The following is a 20,928-nucleotide window of genomic DNA, read 5'->3' on the forward strand; positions in this document are numbered from 1 at the left end:
TATCGCAACGGCAGTAGGTAAGTCTTTCCGAAGTCAGTTCAACATGCTTGAGCCTAGCAATAAAATTTAATGAGTTACATAGGCACATCTAAAAGAGTTTTCTGCTAAAGGTAAAAAATAATAATAATTTTGTATATAATGTGTAGAAAATTTCTATTAAGTTCATTTGTCCAACAACATATTTTAATTATTTATGTCCTCAAACAATTTTTTTACATTGATGGTAAATTTTGGTTATGATATCAGAAAATATTTACATTTCCATTAAAATATATTACNTAAAAACGAGTTAAATTAAAAGTTGTATTTAATTTATTTTGTTAATGCGTTGGCAATTTTAGTAATAAAAACGATTTAAATTAAAATTTGATTTTTGTGGTCTCTGTTTGCAGTCGTATAAAAAGTATCGTAAAAAACTCGTTTGAAAACCTCTTTGTACACTCGCTCGACTTGTGGACCTCGCCTTCGGCTCGGTCCACCAATATGTCTTGCTCGTGTGCTAAGAGTCGTTTTCAAACCTTATTGTTTAATATACTATAGAACAACTGGTTTATCTTAACGGTATTATTGATATTTTCATTTGTCTCCGGCAAAAACACTTGAAGCGCCGTTTTCAGATAATGACAATGCATTTGTTAATTAGCGACAAACCTTTCAGGCATAATAACCTGTATCAATCGATCGCTGGCAGACTGCATTGTCTCCGCGGCGCGCCGGGTTTCATTCAGGGTGCGTTTTCAATCAGCGCGATTTCCCTCCGCTTGGCGTGTTTGGCGATGAAAGTGTAATTTCTGTAAGGTCCCCGTGCAGTTGTCCAGGCGTCCCGTCCCGTCCCGGCCGTCATTGTTCCCGCGTTTCAATAGAATGGCCTGATTACACTTGTCGTCGTGTCCTCTCTGTAATCAGCACCCACCATGCGGGGTGTACCGGGCCCACCCCGATCCAGATTAAAACTTTCAAACAAAGGTTAACTGCACGTCACTGATTATTGTCATTCAGTGCCTCTTTTTGTTCGGCCGACTTCTTTACACTTCATTTCTTTGGGTCTTCGGGAATCGATAATGACTTTAAAAGCCGTAAACGTTGAACTGGTGATTTTCAACGTTCGGTGCTTTTATATTTCGATGTTAGTAATAATGGGTCACGATTATTCAAATCACTGAGGTTGAAATCTTTATTCTTGCATTTTTCTCTCGCAGTTATGTTTGCAACATATTTAATAGAATGACCTGGGGAGTGAATTTCGCATGACGTAAATAACAGAGCCTGATTCAGGACACCGCGATGACACACACCGCCACACAGTGGGGAAAAACTAACAAAAGTGTCCGTAAGACATAAATTTCGATAAATTTTGATAATTTTTCTTTTAAATTACTCACAGACGCTTATCCTACATGTGACCCTGCGACCATACCCTAAACTAAAGATATTTTTATATGGTATTACACGAATCATCAAAATATTTTGCAAATTCACTTCGGAAAACAATAAAACAGGTACCCATAAAAACACGTTACAAAAACTTTAGTCCACTCACAAGTCTTAAACCCACAAACCCAAAACCCATAAACCCCAAACCCACAAACCCAAACCCACAAAACCCAAAACCACAAATCTCTAACCTACAAAACTCAAACCCACAAATCCTTAACCCTTAAAACCTAAATCCACACACCTTAAAATCATAAAAACCAAAATCATTAACTTCCTAACCTATATACTACAAACTCATATAGCCCAAACCAAAAAATCCCGAATTCACAAAACCCAAACCTATAACCCAATTTCGGGGTTGTTGGTTTGGGGTTTATGAGTTTGGNCTAAAAGAGTTTTCTGCTAAAGGTAAAAAATAATAATAATTTTGTATATAATGTGTAGAAAATTTCTATTAAGTTCATTTGTCCAACAACATATTTTAATTATTTATGTCCTCAAACAATTTTTTTACATTGATGGTAAATTTTGGTTATGATATCAGAAAATATTTACATTTCCATTAAAATATATTACTGCTCAGCAAGAACCAACAGGAAGGTATGAACATATCCTTGCCAGGAAAGGATAAGGAAAGGTTGTTAATTTAGGTTAGAAAAGTGATTAAATAAAAATAATCAACAATAAAATAAAATAAAGATGAAAATTTGCACTGCACTGCTAGGCAATTTGTCAACAACTGAAATTTATGGCCGTTCGCCAAGTGCGGCTGTGTTTGTGCGCCATTTGCCCGCTCACGCATTCTTCAACTGGGCGTATACATTTCTACCTCCTCCACGTTTAGTGAATTCGGAAAAAAGTGAATAGAATCATTTTTGCTTAAAATAGTCATAAAATTCATATACGAAGTATCTCGGATAACACGGCGGCCACCCTGTATACTTGATTATAGATTTAAGTATACAGGCTATCCCTGAAATGTATGTAAGTACCAGCAAGCCACCATAAATTCCTCAGGTCAAAACAAAACTATTTAATCTACTTTAACTTTACCCAAAAATCAACGCCTACTGAGAAATAGCCCTTTGAATATTGCATAGAAAAAAAGTTTTTTCATATAACTTTACTAATGTTTGAGATAGAGAACTCTTTTTTTTTACTGTATTTTAAAGATAGTTAAGTAGCTAATTCAAATATGTTTTTCTGAAAAAAAATCTTATGAAATAAAATCAAACAATATTTTAAATGCGTATATCAAATTATATACAGGATTTCATTTTTTCTACACGCATTTAAGACGCAATTTTTTAATAAATATTTCTTGTCTCTTTTAATTTAAATATCTACACCATACACTATAAACACCATAAAGAATGAAGGAAGATGAAATGGTAGTGATAAATCAATTTTTTTTTAATATGCGAGGCGTAGAATTTCTCACATCAAAGCGATGGCGTAAAAAATGATAAATGGTATATTTATTTTCAGTTGTAATATCCAAAATGTTAGTAACAGCAATAAATATTCCAACAAACATACATACTAGTACACTTGGTGTGTAAGGTTATCTATTGTATGTGTTCAAGAATTGTTTAAGAGTTAGATTTTAATGCTTACCGTCAAAAGCCAATTTATGTGAAAAAAGTTTATCAGCGTTTACAAAAATAGTGGGAGAATATTTAAAATACCTAGTGAAGTTTTTCAAATCGTTTCCATTGTTTCCATTGTATCGGACGNATATACGAAGTATCTCGGATAACACGGCGGCCACCCTGTATACTTGATTATAGATTTAAGTATACAGGCTATCCCTGAAATGTATGTAAGTACCAGCAAGCCACCATAAACTCAACTTTGACTCAGGTCAAAACAAAACTATTTAATCTACTTTAACTTTACCCAAAAATCAACGCCTACTGAGAAATAGCCCTTTGAATATTGCATAGAAAAAAAAGTTTTTTCATATAACTTTACTATTGTTTGAGATAGAGAACTCTATTTTTTACTGTATTTTAAAGATAGTTAAGTAGCTAATTCAAACACGTTTTTCTGAAAAAAAATCTTATGAAATGAAATCAAACAATATTTTAAATACGTATATCAAATTATATACTGGATTTCATTTTTTCTACACGCATTTAAGGCACAATTTTTTAATAAATATTTGTTGTCTCTTTTAATTTAAATATCTACACCACGCACTATAAACACTATAAAGAATGAAGAAAGATCAAATGGTAGTGATAAATCAATTTTTTTTAAATATGCGAGGCGTAGAATTTCTCACATCAAAGCGATGCCGTAAAAAGAAATGATAAATGGTATATTTATTTTCAGTTGTAATATCCAAAATGTTAGTAACAGCAATAAATATTCCAACAAACATACATACTAGTACACTTGGTGTGTAAGGTTATCTATTGTATGTGTTCAAGAATTGTTTAAGAGTTAGATTTTAATGCTTGCCGTCAAAAGCCAATTTATGTGAAAAAAGTTTAACAACGTTTACAGAAATAGTGGGAAAATATTTAAAATACCTAGGTGAAGTTTTTCAAATCGTTTCCATTGTTTCCATTGTATTGGACGAAAGGAATTTGCACTGCAATTTTTATTAATTTAAGTTGCACCGTGATCTACATGGTGCTTTCCAACAAACTTTATATAAATGTGTAACAAGTAATCGCTAATTCAGTTGTAATTTTAATTTTGATTTTTTAGTAGTCGATAAAAATACATCACGTTTTTCTCTACTCATCATTTTTGTGTTCAATGTTATGGTTCGGCAAAAAAACGTATTTTTCGAAATGTGGTGGATTTAATTTCAGACCTTTATTTATAACTAAAGTCTGATAGTAAAACGTACAACCCAGGTTCGTACTCTGTTTTCATAAAATATTGTAAAAATGGTCTAGGGTTTGTAAAGAATCTTGTCTGAAGAGAGCCAGAATCATTTTTATCAATTACTAAAGAAAATAAAGCTTTTGAGAACCACTCGTAAATTTGTTTGCTTTTTGTTTTAATTCGCTGCGATGTACGGCATGTATTGAACTAAACTAATTAAATAAAAACTGCAAAACATGCATTACAAACATATTACTGGTGAGAAATAAAACAACGTAAGCGATATTAAGGAAAATCAAAACAATTTGAAAAAGTTTGCACATTTTATGGTGTTTATGGTGAAAATTATAATAAATTAATCACAAATAAACATAAATTATATTAAATATTTAGATAAACTAAATTCATTTCAGAAGTAGCATGCGTACTTTTTTTCTTGTATAATATTAATTACTAGTTATTGGATTATACGCGTACAACGGAAGACCACAAATTCGTGGACTCAAAATAGGCAGATTTAGGTTAATTCACCTATATCCGAAATCGCTTCGTTTGGCAGCTAGATGGCCTCAAAGTTCGTGAAAATTTTTTGAATTTTGTAAATAACTCGAATATGCTTAATCGATTTTGATTATTTTTGGGGTGTGAACTTTTACTTTCAATCTAAAAATTTTTATATTATACAGTGTTTTTTAAAACTCACAACTCCTACAAAATTGATGTAAGATGATAATTCCCTTCATAACTTTTCCTCTTTCGGGCAATAATGACAACTATTTTTTATTTTATAGATGATACCATTTGGAAGTTTTTGGGATATTATCACCATATATCAATTTTTTAGGAGTTGTAATTTTGAAAAACACTGTATAACACCAAAATGTGTAGATTGAAAGCAAAAGTCCACACCCCTTGCAAAAGTAATCAAAATCGAATAATATATATTCGAATTATTTACAAAATTCAAAAAATTTTCACGAACTTTAATATCATCTAGCGGCCAAACGAAGCGATTTCGGATATAGGTGAATTAGCTTAAATCTTAATTTTGAGTTCACGAATCTGTGGTCTTCCGTTGTACAAGTTATTCTTGGACACTCTGTATATCATTCCCTTTATAAATATATTTATAAATGCTATAAAAGTACCTAGGTTACGTCCAGATACTATTGTAATTAGTAATAGTGGTAATGACTAATTACTTATATAAATACCTATATATTTCATTCCCAATACTTATTAATTGAAAATTTCGAAAGATATAATCATATATATAAGTTTATAAAAGTTTCAGATGTGAAAATATTTTAAAGTAGGTATATTTTTTCTAGCCACTTATAGTGGTTTGTATCTCTGTGGTTTGATCTATTATTATAACTTATATAACATTAGAAAAATTAAAAAATTAAATCGGTAAGTTTTATTTTCCTGAAAGATCCTGCGGATCTTCTTGTGCACTTACTTTTGGATATATTAGGTTATGTATTATGAAATGTGCTTATATACAATTTTTAACCACATTGTTGATGGGATTATGCTTACATTTTATATTGATTTTAGATCTAGTAATTTATTTATTATTTTTCCTTCTCACGTCAACAAATTGGAGTGGTTACACCAAGGCATACACCAAAAAATTTTTAATTGTAGCAAAAGAGAACAAACTGGATATATTCAATTCTTCTTCGGCACACTATTCTTCTGTTCTCTTAATTTTCTTTTTATTCATTTACATTTACATACATGTACTGTTAAATTAATCGATAATTGTAGTTTTACTTTTACTAACATTTTAACATATTGTTATTTGGCTCTATGTTTATTCTCCTATAATTAGATTACCTTCCCTTGAATGAATTAATTTTTATCCGTCTGGTAAAATTATTCCCAGCAAAATTGTTAAAAATTGAAGGTGTTTGGATGAAAACGAACGTATTTGCCCGACGGATAAAATCGTTGAGGATGAACGAGTTGTATGGAACCTCTCATAATGTAATGTGAATTCACTTTCAGTTAAAATCCTACAACGTGCTTATACTGGTGGCACCAAATATCTAAATTTTACTATATTCAAGCTTCCAACGATTAATTCTTGTACTGAATTCCTCTTTCTAATAAAGAATTTATATCTTAACGATTTTTAATCTCTCGAACTAGGCAACTCCGATTACGAAGTGTTTTATTCGAATCTGTTACAAACATGTTGCGACCTAACAGGTATGTAACATATTTTTATTTTTGTCTGGACCCGGCTTGTTATCAGTTCTGTGGACGGGTGGTCAACTGGCCTCTTCGGATAAGACGTCTTTTGGTAGGCATTCACGGAATTCCATCGAGGACATCATCTTCTAAAACGGTACAACCTATCCGTATAAATTTGTAATCAAACTTGTGCTTATCACTTAATCCCTGAAAGTGTATCGTTATGTTTTAGTATTTGGATACTGATGGACGTTTCTCCGAGATACCGTCTAACAGGTATGTCTTTAAATTGAGGTAATTTATATAATAAATGACATGGCTGCGGAGGATATTTCAATTCTTGTTAGTTCACCGTAGATTGCTTTCTGTTCTTTGTGGAATTAACGAATTTGGTAGCTATTTCTTGTACACAGAATATTTTTTCCAAGGGCGTCGCCAAGGGGGTCGGGGAGGGGCTGTTGCCCCTCGCTTGAAATTCGAAAAAAGTACAAAAATTTTCTTAAGATAAGAAAACATTAGATTGGAAATTTGTAATAAATACCTATTTAATTTACTTAAACTTTAATTTTGAAAATTAATACACTACTTTATTTTTTAAAAAAACAATTGTAATACTAATTGCTAAATATTTGTTGGCAAAAGAATTTAAAAATATAAAATTTTATGTTAAAAAATAATATTTTAAAAATTTGGCTCTGGAATTTTAAATTAAAAAAATTAAATTTTTATCTATCGAAATCATAATGAAAGTTTAAAAGTATGATGAGTATACACAGAAAACTTATTTTTGACAACCATGAAGACTTTATTAATAAAGCGCTCGACAAATTTTCAAAAAATCCGAGATTATGTTTTACCTAATTTTCGTTGAATTTTTTAATTTTTTTAGTTACATATTTATATTTTTTTATGTTTTTCTTGTATTAAAAAGCTTTTTATTAAAAATATTTCTAAAAAAAAATAATTCACTGTACCTATTTCTACCTATCCCATTGGCTGGCGACGTCCTTGACTCTTACTAATTTCCAATCTTCTAGATACAACTGTTTTACTATTTACTGTTTTATTATTCGTTGTAACTTGTTTTAAAAGGTAAACAAAATTTAAATAAATAAATCTTTGTGCCACAGGAATCAGTGAAGAGACTGATGTTATAAATTTAGATTTGACTAAATTTAAATATATCACACTCTATACAATAAATAAAAATTGTTTACTCAGTGCTACTATACTGTAAGCACTATAACAAAAGACGAGTTATTAACGTTTTGAAGACCTCTCTATTTTTGTTCTCAAAATTCTAATCAAAATGTTTTAAAAGCTCTAATCAGAATGACAAAGGGTTATTTATTTAAAATGTATTTTTCTGTTCAGTATTACAGAAAAACAGTTAAATTGAAATAATTTAAAAGATGCCATAAAATATAAAAATATTTACACATAATGAACCTATGTACAGCAGTTGACGGAGATCAATAAAAAAATATATTATAAAAGGTGTCCCAAAAGTAATGCAGGATTTAAATTAAGCGCCATTTTCATTCCGAAGAGTTGGCAGCATTGTGTGTCACATGTTATAATAAACCAAAAACACGTTGCGGAGCGCTATACGACGAATGACCGAGTGAAGATTATAAAAATTCATTACAAGTACGGAGAGTGTGTAACTGAGACTGTGCGCAAATTACGTGGAATTTCGGTAGAAGGAACGCCTTGAATGAAACAATTATGAAAAGATTGATTGCCAAATTGGAACAAACAGGTTCGGTTGCAGCGAATAAAAAAACAGGCCGGCCGTTCAGCCTATAATATTGCTACGGTGAGAGATAGTGTGGTGGAAATTCCGGTATCCTCAGTGCGCTGTCGGTCACTGCAATCAAATATTTGAAAAAGAACAGTGCAGCAGATTCTAACAAAAGATCTGCATCTGCATCCATTCAAGATTCAGTCAACCTAGGAATTGAAACCAGACGACCATTTAATGTGCCGGACATTCGTTGATTAGATGTTGGAGAATCAACAAGTGGGCGATGACTTTACCAAGAAAGTCATTTTTAGCTACGATGCGCATTTCTATGGGTATGTGAACAAGCAAAACTGTCGAATTTGGGGCAGAGACAGTCCTCGGGTCATTCAAATGTCTTTCTCACGAGCCGAGTCCTTCAGACTATGAGAATTCCAGAATTCTTTACTCAGGAAATACATTTTTATAATTTGTACCTAGACCATAAAACTTAGTTTTATGGTCTAAATAGTTATTTATGAATTAACAAGACGGTTATGTTTTTCCCGAATTCTATGATGGCAAGCTTGGGTTTGGAGGGACTTACGGGTCACTCAACGTAGCCAACGTCAAAGGATAGAGAGCATTTACTTTATAAGGGAATACTTGGAAGATAACGAATTTTATTGGTTCATTTAAGAATAATTTTGACCTGACGAGTGAGGAGAAGTACAGAGAAATGTACTGAGGGCAGTTTTTACTCGAACATTGAAGACGTGAGTCCACTACTATTCTGCTGACCGTGGATTTGTTATCGAGCTTCTGCCTGGTTGTTGTCATAAAAACCTCGAGTAGATTTGTAACGCGTTTATTTTAAATCATTATTTTGTGAAGATGAGTGACACGAATAATGATATTAACGCCCAAGTTAGTCCTACGCCTCCGATATATTATTTAAGGTTAATGTCTGAGTTTTGGTACGAGGAGCTCTAGTTAAATTTTTTACTCAGCTTACATTGGCTGACTTTGTTGTTTTTCCACATAATTTTTGTTGGTAGAGATTTTGAGTGTTTGTGCAAGTCGCAAGTGTTTCATGAAATATTACTTTATTGGCTACAAGAATTGTATACTTCTTGCATGTCTCTAAAATAGAAACGTTGATTTCAGTTTTCTGCTGGAATTATCAGATATCGACAGCTAAACTTGTGCTATATAAAATATTTTTTACGATTTACATTAACTACGTCTGATCAAATGTCAACACCTACTGAGATATAGCATTCTTCCTTCTGAATAATGTCACTAAGCAACATTTAGAGACTTCTATCAGAGAACATTATATCAACGAGAAGCGACAGCACGGCTTTCTGCGTTAACAGTTTTCGTATGCGCACGCGCGAATTGGGTTGTGTTGTTGTCAGTTGTCAGTGGCTGTCAGAGCCGACAATTATAAATAGAAGAAACGAGTAATAGTTTTTTTTACTGGATTTATTTGTATTGTATTTCGTTTCCATCTACAATTAGAATTAATTTGAAATCAATAAAATGCATGGTTATTATTGTGCTTTTCGCGATTGTTCATCCAAAACTGGTGAAGGATTAACCCTTTTGAGATTACGTAAGGATTAGAAAGGTAATTATTATTATTATTATTTTAAGTACCTACCTATAAACTGTAAATCAGAAAAAAGTATTTTGATTTTTAAAATATTCTGGTATGTTTTCTTTATATCTTTAGAAGAATTTTTATTTTTATTTGCAGTGCTCGAGTATGGATAGAAACTTGCAATAGACTCGATTTATTGCCTAGGATTGTGGATGTATATAAGAATTATAGGCTTTGTGAACACCATTTCGAAACCAAATATACTGGTAAAGGGAATGTAAGAATAACCTTATTGCCAAACGGAATACCTATACAGTTTCCTCAACTTAGAAATGGTCAAGAAGAGCTAGAGGCAAAAATTGTGGAAAATTATCCCAAAGAAGTTATTGCATTGTCAGGTACCTATTTTTAAAAAACTATTTCAAATATTGCAGAAAAATATTATATCTGTTTAATAAAAACATTAGTTGTAAAACATCTTGTTATATTTTTTTTATATATATTATACCTAATTTGTCTACATTTTACCACAGTTATCCTTGTATTATATGAACAATGTTTGATACTGATGCAGTTCGTTCAGTGTACATCTATTCAAAAGTGTAACTTCTCTCAGTGTAAACGATTGTGTTTCTGTCAAATCGGTCGACTCTAGCGTGACCACAAAACATCAAAGGAACCGCCGATTCTGTCGCTTCTCGTTGGTATAGTGTTTATAGTGTTCTCTGCTTCTATCTCAAAAAGTGAGACAGAAGAAGATGAAAGATGAAAATGGGAACAAATTTACTCTAACAATGTTTTAGAGTTTAACTTGTCTAGAATATCTTTTACTATTCTGTCCTCCATTACTGATACCTGTTTCACTGAAAAGATACATTTTGGAGATATGCAATAAGTTCCCTTTTTGTCCACCTTCGGCTACCTTAAAAATTGTCCTACATACCGAATTTTATTGAAATATAATTTCATTAAAAGATCATTAATAAATCATTTTTTTTAATGCCCGTATTTGTTTAAGGAAGCAAAATTGTACTAAGGTAACGTGATCTAAATCGGTTTATTTCCGGACACCCTGTACTTGATATGGCATTCTAGTCTAGAATTCGTGACAATCCACTTTAATTGAGAGCATAATACCCATTGGAAAAATAGGAAGAAGTACATTTGGTATCGGGACCGATCTATAGACTTCCGGATCCCGTTCTGATGGCACGCGTAGCCAGATAACAAATGACTACCGACAAATCATCCCCAGCCACCCCGATGTAACCGTAGATGTGATCTCTTTGTGCCCTGGGTGATTTATTGCTACGTCTATGACTACCACCGGATGTTTTATTTATTTAATTGTTTGTTTGTAAAAGGGGGTATTTTTTGAGTGAGTGATTTTTGTGGTTACGATGCGGAAGTATTACCATAAGTGCTTGTTCATGCGCCCAATGGACCTCGTCAACTAATAAAATTATAAAACTGTTCATGTGAGGACGAATAATTACACATTCATTTCATTGGTAGAAAACTTATATTTCCGCATAAGTGCTATAACTAATGAAATTTTTAACACATTTAACCTTCCAGTATATGTTATGAGGGTTATACAACAACTTATCCAAAAGTTAAAACAAATGTTTGAAGTTGTTATATTCAAAAGCACTACGACTGTAGTGAGTATATTGGGAATGTCCCTTAAGTTTTTTGCGCGCGCCTCTAGGTAGCTTCAGCCGATTTCATTTGACAAATAAATGTCTGTTTATTCAATATTACTGTGGTCATGCCATAGTGCTTTTATTATCGTGATTTATTGTTTACATCTTGCAGATTAAGGGATATTGTTTCAAAATTTCTAGCTTGTATGGACTACGTTTTTCGGATGGACATCCAAATACTGATAACTTTACCACGGTGGTTATACAAAGGCATGAAAGAGACAACGTGCGATCGAATCGTGAAAGAGATGGAGGTAGCAGAGGCGCACATCGCATTGTAGTAACCGATGACCAAATTTTAAATTCTGGAGAAGAAAACTCTCAGATAAGTACACAAAGAAAATTGTTTGACAAGTGCCAGGATTGTTGCTATAAAATGAACAGAATCCCCGATTTACATCTAATATAATCTAATCTAATCTAATCTAATCTAATCTAATCTAATCTAATTTTGCTATTTCATTGAAGCCTCCTTAAGTTCTCTACACAACCCTAAATTTATTTTCGTCATAAGCGCCATGTTGAGAAATTATGTATGTATTTATGTAAATATTTTTTGGTAACCAAATTTCGAAATCTCCTGTATCCAGAACAAGTTTTTCGTATAATTTTAGGACTATACTTAATTACATCTATTTCACGCGAAAGTAGTGTTAGAATAACAATCTCTTATACAGGGTGTTCAAAATTTTTTTTTTTTAATATTTTTGTTAATGTCGATATTTACATTTTTTTTCCTGTTTTTAGCGAAACATTCTACATATATTTTATTTTCTTTCAATATCAAGAAGTCTACCTTTGTCATTGATAGTTTTGAACATACAGTGACACAAAAACAAATTTGACATTTTTTTTGTAATTTAAATAATAATGAATGTTAATTAATTATGAAACCAATTAGAATTATTTTGTTAAATTAAGATAAGAATCTGCCGAATTTTTATAAATCCTTCATAAGTCATATGAGGCAAGTCATAAAACATTCTGAAATAAAGCTTTGATGGTATACCAATGAATATATATAAATATTAGGTTTCATTTCAGTGCTAAATTTATCACTTTATATTATACTGTAAAGAAATTTAAACATATTAAATAAATCTCACATAACTAAAGAAAATTTGTAGTTTTCGCGTCTGAAATTATCTCTGCTATAATTTTATACATTCAGTTTTAGTTGGTGCTCCTTTTAATGATAAATCCTTCAAGAATCCTAGGGAAATAAAAATAAAGCCTTTAGAAGTTTAGAATCTACTGGAAACAGTCGATTCACTTTGAATATTCGGCTATTCCTTAAAAGCATTTCTTTGATTTTTGCTTTAAGAAAGATTTCAATAATATATCCATTTGATTTTCTAGAAAATGAAAAGACTTATTTGAATAGATAAATATACATACATATAAGCAGCTCAATAAGTGATTAAAGAAAATACAATTAATTTCGTTCTTCTACGCCATGAACACTCAGACAAAACAAGGGGACGTTGGTCTAACTCTAGTAGCGATGCCGTTTCCGGTGTGGACCGGAAGTGGAGATCATTTCCTGGGTGATTCGCAATACATACGATATACTTTCATTGCTTACGCTCCACATACTGTCGGTATTGTTTTCCTTACCCATATAAATCGAATTCTATCTTGCAGATTACAAATAACAGTCAGTAAAAATAATTATAAATATATTTTTTTAACCTGGTCCGAGTTCAATATAAAGATGCAGGTTGTTTCATATTCAACAGACAACCATCGATTTTTTAAATAAAAATAAGGTTTATTTTAACCTTTATCCGAAGCTATTCTTCTAGTCGCAAGAGGGCATCAAGGTTGTAAAGAATTTTATTATTTAAAGTACAACGGTTTTTTGAGTTGTTTCCCCGTGACCTGTGTACCTGGTTGCTGCCACTTACAGAATTACCTTTCATTTCCTTAGCTAGAAAACTTTGACCTGAACATGTTCTCGGGCTAGGCTCTGTGGGGGCGAGCCCGGAATCAGAACCCCTAAGACCGCCCTGATGTTCATTTCGATTTTTATTGGGTCTAAGGTCGCTATGTTCCTTCCCCGCGACTAAGGATTCAGCATTTGCCGTCAGCACTGAAGATGTCGACAGGAAGAACGGCGAAACGTTTGTAAGCATTGGATGCGACCAGTTGAAGGGGACACTAAGGAACGTCTCAAAGGATCATCATTGCCTGAGCAACGGTTCCGTCCATAGCAGATTTATTTCTCACTTGATGTCCTCCAACGACTAAACGAAGCAATTCTGGATATAAAGGGTGTCCCAAAGGAAACGCAGAATTTCATATGAGGAAAATAGATTTTATTCATTAAATAGTTGGGAAAGTTTTTACATGTTTTTTAAGGGGTTTTCATTAAATATGAAAGAGGATATAGCCTCTGCGACTTATTTGGCATACTCAACTTTTTTAAGAAAATTTTGTGTTACGCTTTCGCATACTTACGGCTCAATTTCATTGACAACTCTCCGAATTTCTGGCTTTAATTCAGGAATTGTATTTATTTGAGCAGAATAATCTTTAGACTTTACCAAATCCCCGCATGGAGTAAGATCGCATGGACTTGGTGGTGGTCAAGTCACTTTATTGTTACGTGAGGTGAGTCTCCATTAAATTTCTGCCGTAACTAGTAGATAGTTCCACGTGTCGTGTGGCAGGTGGTACCGTCCTGCTGGAACCACATGTCCAAATCGATGCCATCCAAATGAGGCCATAAGAAGTTCAATAGCATCTCTCGATTGACAGTCACAGCATTTCCAGCTTCATTTTAAAAAATAAAGGATCAATCACCCCACCAAAGTAAAATCCACACCACACTGTCACTCTTTGGGAATACAGTGGTCGTTCTTGCATGATCCGAGGATTATCTTTGCCCCAAATTCGACAGTTTTGCTTGTTCACATATCCACTAAGATGGAAATGTACCTACCTCGTCACTACAGATGATTTTCTTAGCAAAATCCATTCCTGGGTTAGCTGAACCTTGAATGAATGCAGATGCAGATCTTTTGTTAAATTCCGCTGCAGTATGCTTTTTAAAACGTTTAATTGCAGCGACCGACGGCGCACTGACGTTACGGGAATTTCCGCCGCACTATCACTAATATTTTTGGCTGTACTGCCAATACGAGGCCGGCCTGTTTTATATTTTCTGCAACCGAACCTGTTGCGCGCAGTCTCAGCTACACACTCTCCATACTTGTAATAATTTTTCGCAATCTTCACTCATCCGTCGTATAGCGCTTCATTTTTACTACAGCATGTGACCCTGCACAGTACTACCAACTCTGCGAAATGAAAATGACTCAGAATTCATATCCTGCGTTACTTTTGGGAGACCCGTCAGATAAGATTAATTAATACATTCATTATGTATATTATCTAATTACTACTTAGATTCTAAAAAATATTTGAAAGATTATTATTATCATCAGAATGGAAAGTGCACTGTTATATTAAATATATTGAAATTGCCCAAGAGATATTACAATTTCACTATCAATGTTTTCTCATTATTATCTGAACAACTGTTCTTTTTAATACCTCCTTTTAACATTTGTCAAGAAGCCTGGCACAAATTTGTGGTCGTTAATATTAATAGTGGTGTCGCAACATTGTGACTTCCAGTAATCGGATTTGTGGCAATGAAAATGACACATAGGAGGCGATACGTCAATGGATTAAGACAGTCTGACGTGACTCTGTAATCCCGTAGAATACATGAATATGGAGAATCGACTATAATCCTGATTATTATTTACCCAATGCGTAGACTCCCTCCTAAATGAATAATATAAATAATGTTCAGTCCATACCAACTTATGTATAGGATAAGTTTTCATCGATGCAGAAAATTCGTAGATAACTGATATTTTCTGTAATATTTTTAAATTAGGTAATCTTGTACTGTTCAAGAAATATGAGGCATTAAATTTCCATTTACACACAAGGTGTTTCAATTTAGGTGAATCAAACTAACCACAGGCAGCACTCAAAAACAATTTGAGATTTTTCGTTATAAGCGATAGAACTATTTAGTACCCTTCTTCATGCAGTGTAATATAGATCCGTATCTGTTCATTTTCGAGCTAACATTTTTCACAATCTTGGTTATGGATAAGCCGCTTTAAATCATCTTTAATACGGCGAGAAACTGCATATTTTAATGCTAGTAATTGTTTATAATAGAACACACAGATATGAAGAAGTAACCCTTTCTTTATCCCTGCGTTTACACCATTGGTACAATAGTAGTTTAGGTCCCAATTTTAGATTTATGTGGTGCAAAAAAGTACAAATTAATTTTTGTTATTAGATTTTAATGGATATTGGCAGTCGTATATGCATCTCTAAAGACGTAGTTTCAAATCATGTAGTTATTGCCATATAACATTATATCGAAATTGATTTTTATTACTTTTATGTAATAAAAGTATTGGGAATAATATGAGCTCGAAAACAAATCAATACAAGTTTTATGGGGACACCGTGTATATTATTTTCAAGAAATATTATAAACGTTATATTTTTTTGCAATCTTTGAAATGTCTTATATCTGTTAGTAAACACATTTGAAGCTTTATTTACAAGACCTTTTCTCTTTTTGATAAAAAAAAGCATATGTTGAAATAGACGTTATAAAACTATTTTTCGAACACTTTATTTGAATAAACTCGAATAAAGTCACGAAATAAACGTACATCTTATTTAAGGTGTTAAGAAAAATGTCATTGTTAGAAAAGAAATCAGACCTATTATATGGAGTTTTATAATTCAATGGAATAGATAAAAATATATTTTTTAAATAAAAACCGAATATTTTTTTGTATATCATACCATTTTACCGTTAAATATTTAAATCTTTCAGTTTAGAAATGATTCATTCAATCATTATTTAAAATACATTCTTAAATAGATGTTCAATAATATTGATACTACAACTTAGGTGGACATTTTACTTCTCCATATATGCTAATCAAACTTACAATTAGTCATGCTTCATATGAGCAAAATTGTGAACCCTGCTACAAGAAGAGGATAAGCAAAAGAATTACAATTTTTCAATAGAGGAAAAAATAATGTCTTTTACGTAAATATTTTTTATTTTCATATTGTTTGTGTTTGATGGCATAACATTTGCATCTGAATTAGAGTAAAATATTCGAACGAGTAACGATGACTTACCCAAAAAAATTATGTTTTGTTATTTTTCTTTAAATTTACTCGAGGTGGAAAAAGTGGATATGTAGGATATGTAATTGTCTAAATGTTTTTCCGTAAACAAAATTAATAAATATTAAATAAATTATAGATATATTAGGACTAGATCAGTGACATACAACTTATCCTATTCTTGCACCAATATATTAGCAGTTAATATTCGGTTTCTATTAAGCCCATAGATTCTATGTTTGCACCAAATTTCTGCAATAATCTTAATAAAATAAATTGGATTTATCCCTTCTTGTAACAGAGCCTTCAACTGTACACTGAGCAGGATATGCAATATTGTTGCTTGGTTAACCTTTTTCTTCCTATCAATAACATTGGAAGTTCTAACCCATACTCTCATTCAATTTTCCATTGTTCATTATTTCTTTGAATAATTTTGAAATTTCTAAACCCACTATTGTTTGTCGCAATTTTACTGCATTGCCTTTTGCACCTCACCTTTGTTAACTACGTTCGCTTTATCCTGTTCATTTTATCCCAGGATGTTTTATTCACCCAATACTTGTCTCATTCTAAAAAGAGTATCTTTTCTGATTTCAAAAAGGCTGCTTAAAGAAGTCCCATATACAGTAGTATTTGACATTAAGACATAACGAACTACAGAACACATTTCACTAAAAATTTAGCAGTACCTGCGATTGATTTTACATTGCCTACTTTCAAAAACCACCTGCATGTCTGTACTGGCATTTTATAAACACAAAAATCAACCTCCGTCATATACATGTCAAAATACGGTTTCTTATAAAAAAATTCTTCCTGTGTCTAGACTGTTCGCTTTATATCGGTTTTCGCCAACAATATTTTAACCAATTGTTCACAATCACCCAAAATTTTCGTACAGTCCTTGGACTGTTGATTTAAAAATGACCACAGGCGAACTCATTGAAAAATATAGATACCGTATCTACGTAATCGTAAAATCTTATGTTGATTCAAAACTGAAGAGAAATCCTTTTTTAATTAGATATACCACCATTTCTAATAGAGTCAAATTAGAAAGAGTTCAATAAAGAAAAAACAAGCATTAATAAAAATAGAAACTTTTTAAAGTCACGTTGATGTGGGAGAATACATTTTGAGCTAAAAAGAATTGTTCTTAAACTGATGATTTCAATTCAACATTCATATATTATAGATATAATACAGTATTTAAATTTACAATACCTAATATAAACTACAAGTAATTCTATAAACAGGAGGTGCTCCAGTATTCTCTGAACACACAGCAAAGTACATACGCAAAATCAATATCAGACTTTCAGCCATATTGTGCACTTCTGTAATTCATATCTCTTTTAATGTGAATTGTGTACTTTTGATTAACGCTGAAGTACGCCATAAGGTGTATGTACGGTATTTGATGGACTATTATCAGTGTATGTCAATATACATGACACATACATGTGGATGTAACTAAACAGTTTTATTGATGCTATTGACGAGTAAGATATAGGGCCTACTCGTTTTGTATACATATCCCAATAAAATTATACTTTAAAAATTAATTTCAATATTCATCTTTTACTCCTTTCAAAAATTATATAACCGATGATTTTTCAAAATCCAGATAATTACTGGCTGTTAAAATTAACACTATTTCTCTATTAACTATTCAGTTTGCAGATAACACTAATATCACGGGTCTTGAACTGACCGAGCTCCTAGATCGAACCAAACAAGCTGAGTTAATAATTGGTTTCTTTCGAATCATCTAAGCCTAAATACAGCTAAGACAGAAACCATGATATTTAGTTTGCGGGATATTGATATCTTGGAAAATCCGAAATCTGTCAAATTTCTGGGAGTATATCTAGACCCTAATCTATTATGGAATCACAATACAACGCATGTTTGCAACAAATTATCAAAAAATCTGTATTTGCTACGTAATTTGACTCATCAAGTATCAGTACCAACTTTGATTACAGCATACCATGGCCTCATTCATTCTGTTTTATCTTATGCCATACTAATCTGGAGTCATGCTACTTCAGCTTGTATTGTATTCAGCTTGCAAAGAAAAGCTATAAGAATAATATCAGGATGACTGTAGACAGAATTTATTTTGTTGAAAATTCTAACACTCCCTTGTGTATATATATTACAGTGTTTGCTGTATGTAAAGAGTCATATCGTAATGTATCCAGCTCGTAGTGAAATTCACTGTCATGGTACTAGATATAAAGACATGCTTAATAATGCGTATCTGAGGCTTAGTAGAACAAGAAATGGAACAGCATACTGGGGTGTTAAATTGTATAACGTTTTACCACATGAAATAAAAACTTTAAATTTTATTAGTTTTAAGCGTAACGTGACACAATTTTTATTAAGACATGCTTTCTATAGCATAGATGAATTTTTAAATACAAATATGCAGTAGATGCATCACATCTGTTTCCGGTCTATTCTTGTTTTAGTTATTTGTTGCTTTATTTATCTTATTATGTTGCATCTATGTATTCCAATTGTCAGTCTTTACTGTATTTTTACGTTTGACTATTTATGTTAATGTTTGTATTGTATCTAATTTGCATGTGCATTTTACATTTTGATTTTGTATGTTTAGACGTTAGATTTTAATCTTACTCTTACTATAGGACTCTATCCTCATTATTATGTTCATTCGCTTTTCCCCTTTCTTTGTTTTTTGGCTTATGTAAATACTTATGTATACCTAGCACCAATAAACTAAACTAAACTAAAGTAAACTAAACTAAACTAAACTAAACTACTTTTGTGTCATATAATAGAAACTCTAGAATAATATTTAGTACTATTACCGTCACTTTATTACATAAACATTGCAGGGTGTTCTAGCATGATAAACCTTCTACCTTTTCTCATTTTCTAAGTTATAAGAAAGAAATCGTTATTTCAAAGGGCGATACATAGGCATTAATGGATTGACTCATGACTTACAAACTTTTCAGGTTTAACTTTGATATTTTTAGAATACGAATATGGAATAAAATTCCCTCTTCATTCACATGTACTTTCATTGCTGTTGAACATAAACACTGTATTGCTGTAAAGTGAATGAATAAAAATTATTATTATTATTATTATTATTATTATTATTATTATTATTATTATTATTATTAATTGAATGATTCTGACAAATCGTCTTTTCAATCTTTAAAGATCTTCAAAGTTGCAAGAGGAACTATCTACAAATATTTAAATAATCTAAAATAATTGAAAATAAAACTTTCTAATGCCTTTATAACTTTTCTAATATTTTCTTTTAACTGAATATCAATTCTGTTAATATTTTATATTGACTTATATTTGCAACAAGGACGCTAATTTATTGTTGTCCAATTGTATTTTAAATGTTTTAGATTTATATTAGTAAGTTTTACAATAATCGTAATTGTCTAAAATTGTCTGAAATATAAAAAATGGAGCCCTTAGTGCTCTAGAAAAGAATATCAACTTTTTGTTTATCCACACATTTCTGCAATACTTACCTTATATTGACAATTTTTCTCTGTTTCACGAAATAAAAACAAAATAAAATCGTGAATCACCACCAATTAAGTCAGTAAATATACGTCTCCACATTTACATCGCATATCAGAATTGAGGGAATAAACATAAATCAGCGAAATCCCATAGTGATAAATTATTTTAATATACGTTATGTATTCGGTTATTAAAAATGTATACCGCATAGTGTTATAAAACAGTCGAGCTGTCGTACCGGTTCCGTGAAAGTTATACGATATATTAATATTAATCAAACCAGTTAGTTGCTGAATCGAGAACTATAGTTGTATAAAAAAAAACGTCGTAAAGTATACTGATTTTGCTTCAATAAAATCCCCATTGGACATCCTCAAAAGATATCATCTACATTGACTGCGCCAAATTACTATAAAATTATTTATTGCTGCTTTTTTATTACGATACAGTAATTTATGTTTATAATTTACAGGATTTTTTTTTAATTTGTGAAGTGGGAAATAAGTTCCTCTAAGTATAGTCAGTGGAAAGTTAGTGCTATAAACGTAACCTGAAAAAGCTGCAAAAAATATACCTAGTTGCAATTTATCGTTCGTTTTATACCATTATATTATGTGTACAGTGTGGCCCATTGGTTTTTCAGCCACCCAGTAACATCTTTCTTTTTGTGCAATTTTAACCGGATTTTTTTTTAG

Source organism: Anoplophora glabripennis, unplaced genomic scaffold (assembly GCF_000390285.2).
Source record: "Anoplophora glabripennis isolate ALB-LARVAE unplaced genomic scaffold, Agla_2.0 scaffold313, whole genome shotgun sequence".
Lineage (NCBI taxonomy): Eukaryota > Metazoa > Arthropoda > Insecta > Coleoptera > Cerambycidae > Anoplophora > Anoplophora glabripennis.